Raw genomic sequence first — 9,776 nt, forward strand, 5'->3', positions numbered from 1 at the left:
TGACTCTCCTTCCGACTGGGTGATAACCCAGTTTCTCCTACTCTCCTTTTTTCAGTTTTTTCCCATCTGCCTTCCATGTCTTGGTGCACTTGTCCATCACTCTTGTAAACATCCCTTTCATCCCATTGGCTGTGCCGTCTCACCTGGGTGAGAGATTTCCAGGACGATTCATCCATTGTCAGCCTTCTGTGCACTGGCCTGGGCTGTCAAGGGCTGCTGGAGAGCCTCACACAGTCACACAGTCTGAAGCCACTAAATCCTTGGTCTTGGAAATGGCAGCAAGGAATATATGCTTCTGGAGGGCTGCCCTGGCTACAAGGCAGAGGAGAGACTGGAGGGGAGGGCCTGGCAAGCAGGATACCAGAGAGGAGTTATTTATTCACCATGATTTTACTGAGTACCTGCTTTTGGTTATTATCAACAGTCATCATTAAAGCTTTCATAAATTGCATGGGCCATGAGACAGAGAGGGAAGGGGGTAATTGGAAGCTTAAAGGAGCTTTGGTAGGGTATAAGGTATGGAGAATTTGCTAGAGCAAAGCTCTAAGAAAACACCCAGCTTTCTGGCTTGGGCCACTGGCTGGGTGGTCAGGCTTTATTGAGACTGCAAACATGGGGAGAGAAGAGAAGCAAGTTTTCAGGGAGGGATGAGGAGCCCAGCATGGACGGGCTGAGTTTGGGGCACCCTAAGGCCCCAGGTGAACTCGTGGATAAGCCTGGGACTAAATGGATATTCATGTCTTTGCGAGACATTGGGGCTGAGGTGCCAACGTGGGAGATTAAAGAAGGGATCAAAGTAAGATCGCACTGAAAGTTGGCTCTGCGTTAAATGATTACAATTTCTCAAGCCCATCCTCTCCGACATTAGACACTTACAGACCTCACCTCATTTGCTCACCAGCCACCTGGTGACATCAGTAACATCATTTTCCCAGATGTGGGGGAGACATGCAGAGGTATTAAATGACTTACTCCAAATCACACTTGGATTAAGTGGTAACTATTCTGATTCCCAAACCCAGGCTCTTTCCATGGCCTCTGAGTTTAGCAGGGACTTGGGGCTCTTAACCCAAACACCAACCCCAACACTCACAGTGGGCCAGGGAGGGAGCTGAGGTCCCAGACAGAGAGCCCTGTGGGACCTGGCACAGGCGCTCGGTAGGAGCTTTCTAAATGATGCCAGATTGGAATGTGCTAGTGAGTCCTGCCAAAGCCCATGGGTGTGGGCAGCTTGGAATCTGAGGCTAGTCAGTTGTGGTCTCCATCCACTGCTCAGGACGGGTTTGCCCTGGCATGGCCTAGGAAGATCTCCAGGGACAAGAGTTCCACAGGGGTCAGCTCTAAGTCAGCTGACCAGAAAGAGCTGCAGCCACAGAGTGTCTCCGGAGACTGGGAGCTGAGCAGTCATCCTCTTCCATTCCCTGCATCCGCCTGCCTCAACCGTGTCACTGCCCTTAGCCTGAGCTGACAGCGCTAGAGACTTGATCTTGCTCAGGGAGCACAGTTTACCCTCTTGCAGTGGGAGGGGCAATGCCAACCCCCAGCCCCCATCATCGTCCCAGCACCAACCGCTGCCCCTGGCTTGTTGCAAAGCCAGGCTTAGAGGGAAATTTTTGCTACTGGTGGGCATGCTCCAAGCGGGTCAGCCATCCCTGACCCCCTCCATGGTGTCCAGGGGCCACCCTCTTCTCTGAGGCCTTCATGTCAAAGTCATCCTCGGAACCTGTGGAGGGGAAATGGATTTGTTCGGCAATATGAGGTTCGGCCCAGGGGAGGACTTACTGGCCTCTGGATCGTTATCATCATCATCATTCAAGCTTTAATTAATTGCACAGTGTGAATTTGTTTTTTCAGAATTGGTCACTGCCCTGGGAATTTGTAATCTGAGACAGATAGACTTGTTCAAGATGCAAGTAATAGAAAAGACATTTACGGAACCTCAGACAGAATTCAGAACTACACAGATGGAAAGGATCTGAACTTAAGGTTGAAGACTGAGTATATTTCGGTGTGCCACCAAGAGCATAAGTAACGAAAGAAAAACATGGGTGGGGGCACCTGGGTGGCTCAGCCAGTTAAGTGTCTGCCTTCGGTCCAGGTCATGATCTCGGGGGGGTGAGATCGAGGCTCTGCACTTAATAGGGAGTCTGCTTAAGATTTCTCTCCCTATGCCTCTGCCTGCCCCTTCCCCACCCCCACTCCCATACTCTCTCTCTCTCTGGCATATGGACTGTTGGGATGTTCAGCAACTCGAATACCATTCAGTTGAACCATATGACATTGGTAATATTTGACTATTTTTACTTAAAAAGAAATGGCAATTTTGGTTAAGAAAAACAAAAAGGGACATCTGGGTGGCTCAGTGCTTGAGTGTCTGCCTTTGGCTCGGATCATGATCCTGAGGTCCTGGGATCGAGTCCTGCATCGGGCTCCCCATAGGAAGCCTGCTTCTCCCTCTGCCTGTGTCTCTGCCTCTCTCTGTGTGTCTCTCATGAATAAATAAATAAAATCTTTAAAAAAATGAATAGACACTTCTCCAAAGAAGAGATACAAATGGCCAATGAGCACATGAGAAGATTCCTCACATCATTAGTCATTGGGGAAATGCAAATCAAAACCACAATGAGATACCACTTCTCACCCATTAGGATGGCTGTTTTTTGAAAAAGGAAAATAACCAGCACTGGTAAGGATGTGGAGAAACGGAGAGTAGGAATGGAAAATAGTGAGCTGCTGTAGAAAACAGTTTGAAACACCCCTCAAAGACATAAACCCAGAGTTACTACACGATCCAGCCATCCTAGGTAGATGCCCCAAAGACTGGAAAGCAGGAACTCAGATAAATACTTGTCCACACATGTTCGCAGAGGCACTATACCCAGTACCTCAAAGGTGCAAACAGCCCAAATGTCCATCAGTTGATGCTCAGATGAGCAAAATGTGAAGATCGCTGAGCCATGACCAGGAATGAAGGGACGAAGCATACTACGAAGTAAACCTTGAAACATTCTTCTAAGCGTAAAAAGCCATATGCCAGAGACTCCATTGTGCATGATCCCATTAATATGAAATGTCCAGCTGAGTGAAGTAAGTCAGTCAGAGAAGGACAAACATTATATGTTCTCATTCATTTGGGGAATATAAATAATAGTGAAAGGGAATATAAGGGAAGGGAGAAGAAATGTGTGGGAAATATCAGAAAGGGAGACAGAACGTAAAGACTGCTAACTCTGGGAAACGAACTAGGGGTGGTAGAAGGGGAGGAGGGCGGGGGGTGGGAGTGAATGGGTGACGGGCACTGGGGGTTATTCTGTATGTTAGTAAATTAAACACCAATAAAAAATAAATTAAAAAAAATATGAAATGTCCAGAATAGGCGAATGTATACAAATACCAAGAAAGCAGTTTAGGGGTAGCCAGGGGCTGGGTGGCAAGGGTGGGCGAGTGACTATTCATGTGTGAAGGGTTTCTATTTCAGCGATGACAATGCCCTGGAACTACAGAGCGGTGATGGTTGCACACCTCTGTGATTACACTAAGAAACCACTAAACTGTATTCCTTAAAAAGATGGATTTATGTTTGTGGATTATATCTCAATTTTTTAAAACTGCTGAGTGTAAACTCCCAGGTTCTGGAGGGACCCATTGTTCAGGGCTCCCGTCGGGGGAACACGGACTCCTGCTTGTTGCCTCCATCTCAGGCAGTGTTGAAGGAACAGGACAGTGTGGGGTGGGCTGGGGGGCATGAAGCAGGGATCCTCCCAAAGTAGCTTGAGCATAAGGGAAAGTTTGCCAGAGAGATGCAGGAATAGCTCGTGCTACCCGAGGATAGGCAGTGCCAGACTCCGGAGGAGGGAGAATAGGAGGGCAAAGCTGTCAGGAACCAGGGCAGGTGGCCTCCCAGCATCCCTCGGAGCCTTGCCCCAGGCCTCACCTCCGCTTATGTAAGCATCCTCATGACTGCCCTTCAAAGGTTCTATTTACCTCAAGAGTTCAGCCCCGGCCACCATAGGACCCTGACAACTATACTCCGGTTCTAGGAGACACAATCCAATTGGACCCATCCAGCTTCTGGATTGATTCTCCCAGGGTCAAATGTCCACCCACAGTCCAATCAGCTGGACCTCAGAAGAGGCTGGGGGAAACGGGCCGCCCTGCTACCGTCTAAGGACGATTTGCGCCACTAAGCGGTGGGAGAGGCTGGGCGGGAGGACCCCTGACCCGGGGACTCAGTCATGCTGTGTCTTCTGTCTCTGCCTCTCTGTGTGTCAGCCTCGTTCTCTCTCTGCAAGCTGGTGATCTCCATGCGGCTCCCAACAACTCTGGATCTACACGTCTGGGAGAAAGAAAGCTCCTTCCACTTTCAACATGATGAATCCCAGGGAAGAATGCTGGTTAGCCCCGCTTAGGTCATGGAGAAGGTCAGGAGGTCAACGGAAACTCAAGGGGATGAGTAATAGTCTGGCAAGGTGCTCCCTCTGTGCACACAGGCATGTGGTGGGGACCGTTCCCGAGAAGAGGGAGGGAAGTCGGAACTACGAGGGTCTTCTGTGGGCTCTACAGAAGGGGGGGGGCCTATAGGGGGTCAGGAGAGGAGAGGACCACTACCCTATCTGATCAACATGTGAGGCTGTCTCGGAGGAAGGCAGGAGTTCAGGAATGTTTCTGTGCTCGAAGAGTCACCGTGTGGTTCCTTCGAAGTTGCAGGGTTACCAGAACAGAAGAGCAGTAACCATCTCAACAGGTTCTGATAATCCGGGAAGCGTCAGCGGAAGCTTGCAGCACTAAAGCTCCATAATCTACACGGCTGCTCAGAACCTACTGTACGCGGGTACTTTCTCGCGTCCCAGAGCGCCTCCACAGATGAGTTCCTTTCCCTGTTTTTCAGATAAGGGAAACTGAGGCTCTGAGGGACAGAGGCACCTAACCCCGTGGAGCAGGTTTCACCGGAGGACTTCCGACTCCAGCGTGGATTCTTTCCATTGCTGTGTGCCCCTTCACTCTCTGTGGACCCCTGAGGTGACGAGAGGTCAGGGCTGGGGCTGGGTGTGGGGCCTTGCTGAACGAGGCCAGATGGGAGCAGCCTAGACCTCAGGACTACGGCCCCAGGGCATGTGGCCACCGCCGGGCTCTCCAGAGCTCCCGTGGGAGCCGCTGGGGTGGGAGGCAGGCAGGGTGTTTGTGTGTCTGGGAGGTCACATCCTCCAAGTAAACACATCCATGGGGGAACTGGGGCTCCTCCCTATAACATTTGATTTGCTTCTCAGCAGTTAACCATAGTCGACCTGGAGCCTGGCCGGTACTTCCAGAGGAGAAACCCCTCTGAGGCTCCACCATCTCCAAGGTGCCTGCCCGAGGACCTCCCCCAACCTCCCTGTCCGGATGTGGGGACCCTTCTGTGGCCATCACCTCGGAGATGACAGGTCTGGCAACGGTCAGCTTGCTCCAGGGAAGTCTTGGGGGAAATGCAATCACTGTTTACACATCCTTGTGGGACTCAGATTTAGGGCAGATGGAGCAGATGTGTCCTAGAAACCCCCGAAAAGACATAGGAAGGTTCCAACCTGATGTGACGAGAGACTTCTAGTGGCTAGAGATGTCTCCAGGACAAATGTACGTTGCTGGGTGAGGTGCGGGCCCCCTGTCGCTACGGTTTGAGATTGACTATCCCGTTGGAGGACAGGACGAGGAGCCGCACGCGTGGATTATACCCTGTGACATTCTTAGTCCCCTCTCAGCCCTGAGCTTTGCAGGTTTCTGTACTCGTGGAAGCTTTATTTCCATTCCATTCCTTTTGTTATAGAGAATACTTAATGTGATGAACTTTGCCATTTGCTTCCCAGCATCCTCCCAGCCCTCCCAGCATTCCAGAACAGCTGCCATTCCGTTCTGGTGGGACTGGCCCCACCCCAGCCCGGGTGGGGCATGGGGGGTGGTGGCGGGGACAGAGGCCCTGGTTCACCTCAGCCAATGAGCATGACGCCATCTCTTGCCACAGCATTGGGTTGCCGGGTGGGCAGTAACTGAAAACAAAGGCAATCGGGACAGAGTTTTCTCTTGGACACAGATTTAGGTTCAGATGTGGGCATGGGACCTCAGCAGCACAAGCCTGGGTGCCCCCCAGGACCATGGTGCGCCAGCTGCAGAAAGGACTGCTCCCTCTCCGGTGGGCCTGGCTGAGGAAGCGCACACTCGGGATAGCAGATCCACTCAGCGCCCTCCCCGTACCGCCCCCCACACCCCTGTCCCATTTCCAATTGCCAGCTCTGGCTTGTTTTGTTTTGTCTTGTTTTTTGGCCTACTGTGCCTGCTTCCAGGAAAAGCCTGAAGTACCAGGGCCACTCGGTGGGGTGAGTGACACAGGGTTCCACACTGCTCCCCCAAATCCCTCAGTACACTTGTGCTCTGGTCCTCTCATTGTCTAGATAACCCTTCAGGGGCTATTCCTCTTCCCAGGTCAGTTTACCATTTTCCTGCTAGTGTCTCTGGGGATCACGTCTCAAATAAACGTCCTCGCCTCAGGATCCGGGGGGAATCTAGCCTATAGCACCTGGATTACCACTGACAGCCACCCGGAAGCCTCGTGAGAGCTCCTGTAAGTATGAGCCCAGGACCACGGAGGACAATGCAAACTGGGTCCCCTGGGCATCGATGAGCCGGGGGTGGGGGGCCACCCTTGCTGGAGTCTGCCTTTCTTCTAGACATTTCATTTCTGTGAACCACACATTTTCTTTCTAGGTTAAGCCAGCTTGAGTTGGGGCTTCTAACACCTGCACACAAAAGCCTTAAGGGGGATATAATTCACCACCCAGAGGGCTCCAAGCATGGCCTTGGAGAATGGGGTGGCCCACGTGAATGTTGGGTGAGGCGGGGAAAGAGCGTGCCGTGGAAGACCGACGCGTGGACCTCTTAGCTCAGCCACCTAGGAGCCGCTTGCTTGGCCTCTCCAAGGCTTGCTTCCTCCTCTGTAAAACAGGATGGTGCCACCAGCCTTTCAGGATTCGGGTGAGTTTTGAAAAAATAACACTTGAAACGTAGCCAGCACGTAGTAAGTGTTCGATGAGTGGTATTGTCACTGATAACGAGAGAAGGAGAAAGAGAGAAAGGAAAAAGAGAGGGACTTCTTCTTGCCCTTGAAGACACCCCGCACGGTGCAGGGCAGAGCTGGGAGGGAAACAGGGAGTGGTCTGGTCTGACCCGAGACGAGGCTCTGCCTTGGGACCCACAGAAAGTAAGGGCAGTAGGGCACAGCTGTGGAGCATTCCTGAGCACCAGACACTAGTCTAAGGCCTTTGCACTTATTAATTCATTTAATCATCACGAAAACCTAAGAGACACACTGCTGTGACCATCACTTACTGGTCTATATTGAGGGAAACTGAGGCACAGAGAGGTTGAGTCACTTGCCCTGAGTCTCACAGCAAGCACGTTGGCAGAGTCAGGTTGAAATGCAGGCCCTCCGGCTACGGAGCCCCCACTCCCAACCTCTGTGCTCCCCTGCAGGCAGCCCCAAGATAAGGGCATCCCTGCAGATGTTGAGTGGCTGTAATTACAGGACGGAGAGTGGGGCTCTGTCCCACCGGTAGTGCAGATTTACTGGCACAGGCCTGACGACAGTGACAAGGTTGCACAAGCCCCCGGTCATTGGTGAAATGGCCGTGGAGTCATCCCGGGAACCAGATCTTCATCCCATCCTTCCCATGGGAACAAAACCTCTTGTGTATTTTCCAACGGGGAAACCAGAGAGCTGGGAAGCTGTTTTCAACCCCACTGAGAGATGAGCTAATGATGCAGGAGAGAAAAAAAATGGAGGTTAAGATAAACTCTAAGGAAAACTCGCACATGTTTGTGAGACCTTAAACTGGGCTGTCGTAAGAGGCTGGGAAACCTCCTTCTCCCAAGAAAGCAGGCTTCGGCCGGTCTTTAGAGGGCTAAGGGGCTGAAGGAATAACGAGGCCCTTCAAAGATGAACCCCAGCAGAGAAGGTATGTGTCCTTTCGTCGCACAGCTGTCTGGCCCCACCCCCAGGCCGAAGACCTAAAAAACTCTAGCAAAGACATTGAAAAGCTAACAAATAAACACATAACAGTTCTCAGAAACAAGAAGACGGCATGTAAGTGACTTGGAGAAATCCTTCAGAAACCCAAACAGATGATGGGCCCCATCTGGAAAGGGACAGCGTGGCGCAGAGCACGCCCAGGGCCAACCATCGCCACGCTTCTCCTCAGCCTCTAGCTGAGGCTACGGTGCAGGAGGGAGACGGTGGCCAGGGATACAACGCGGCGAGTCCTTGGGATACGATACAGGGAGGACACTGAGGACAAGGTCTCACCAGGGAGAAGGTACTCCGGGTAGAGTGCGGAGAGATCAGGACAAGATTCCTGGAGGTTGGGCAGAGGAAGGGGATTCCATTCAATGACCAACCATTCAGTTTCTTGACCATAACCCTGAACTTCATGGCTTCGGTCACTTCCCCAGAAGGCTTGCTGCAAGCAAGACGCTGCTTGTTGGGGAGAGGAGGACGCGTGTGCCAACCAGAGGGTAGGGATATATTTAGTGTCCATGGGGCTCCTGCTCTCTTTGCCCCTTCCCCGCTGTCCCCCATCGTTGTCATCTCTCCAGACATGATCTTGGTCTAAGGCCTCCAGCTCAGGGTGTTGAGCTCTCCCCCCTTCCCTTCTCCTTCAAAGTCCCACAGCAGAGATCACCAAGGGCAGGGAGCTGGGACTGAGGCCCCGGCGGGCACAGGCACCAGCGGGATGGGTGGCAGCAGAGGGTCTTTCTCCCAAAGCTGGAGTGGCAGCAACCACGACTTAACCAACGTGGGCTCTACGGACCCCACCCCGGGGGGTCATATCGCAGCCTTGGAGAGAGGGAAGGGAATGCAGCTGGCCGCACACTGACATTCGCTTTCACTTCCTGCCCCTAAAGTGACAGCCAAAGGGTCAAGAGAAGGTAGAGACTCATGAAAACAACGGGAGGAGAAGAGGAGATGAGGCAACATCATAGTCCAGGCTGGGAAGCCGGAGGGACAGTGTGGCCAGCTTCACACACCAGGGAAAGCTGAGTCACAGGTGGGCAGGTCCAAAGGCCCAGAGCAAGGGATGGGGACTGCAGAAGCCCCAGAGGCTTGAGAGCGAGGGCCCCCCTTCCCCTGGAGGTGGGGGTGAAGGTGAGGCCCAAGAGGAGGATGAGTGCTCACAGTCTGTTGAAGGACCCAGCTGACCGGAAAACGAATGTCCCCACGGAACTCCACACCTAGACCTTTACAGCAGCTTTGTGCGTCGTGGCCCCAGACCCGAAGCAACCGAGATGCCCTTCTCTAGGCGAACGGGTCAACAGACCATCAAAATTCTGTCTCCAAGTAGTTGCAGATTATTCAGTGACACCACGAAATGAGCTATGCAGCTGTGAAAAGATACGGTGGAAGCTTCGACGCGTATTGTGAAGGGAAAGAAGCCAACCTGAAAAGGCCACATTCTGTGTGATTCCAAGGAGGTGGTGTCTTGGAAAAGAACACAATTCTAGAAGAAGTAAAGAGCTCGGCGATGCCAGGGATTGGGGGAAGGCTGACCAGGTAAAGCACCGGGAGGAGCTGGGGTTTCTGGGCCCGCGGAACCGCTCTGCATGATGCTGTGGTGGAGCCTTTGTCAAAACCCCGGGAACTGAGTTTCACAAAGACTGAACCTTAATTTGTTCATATTTAGAAGAATCATCTAGAAGGTCATCGAATTCCAGGACGGAGTGCGGAATGTGACGGAACAATGTAACCGAAT

Source organism: Canis lupus, chromosome 4 (assembly GCF_003254725.2).
Source record: "Canis lupus dingo isolate Sandy chromosome 4, ASM325472v2, whole genome shotgun sequence".
In the NCBI taxonomy this organism is placed as follows: Eukaryota; Metazoa; Chordata; class Mammalia; order Carnivora; family Canidae; genus Canis; species Canis lupus.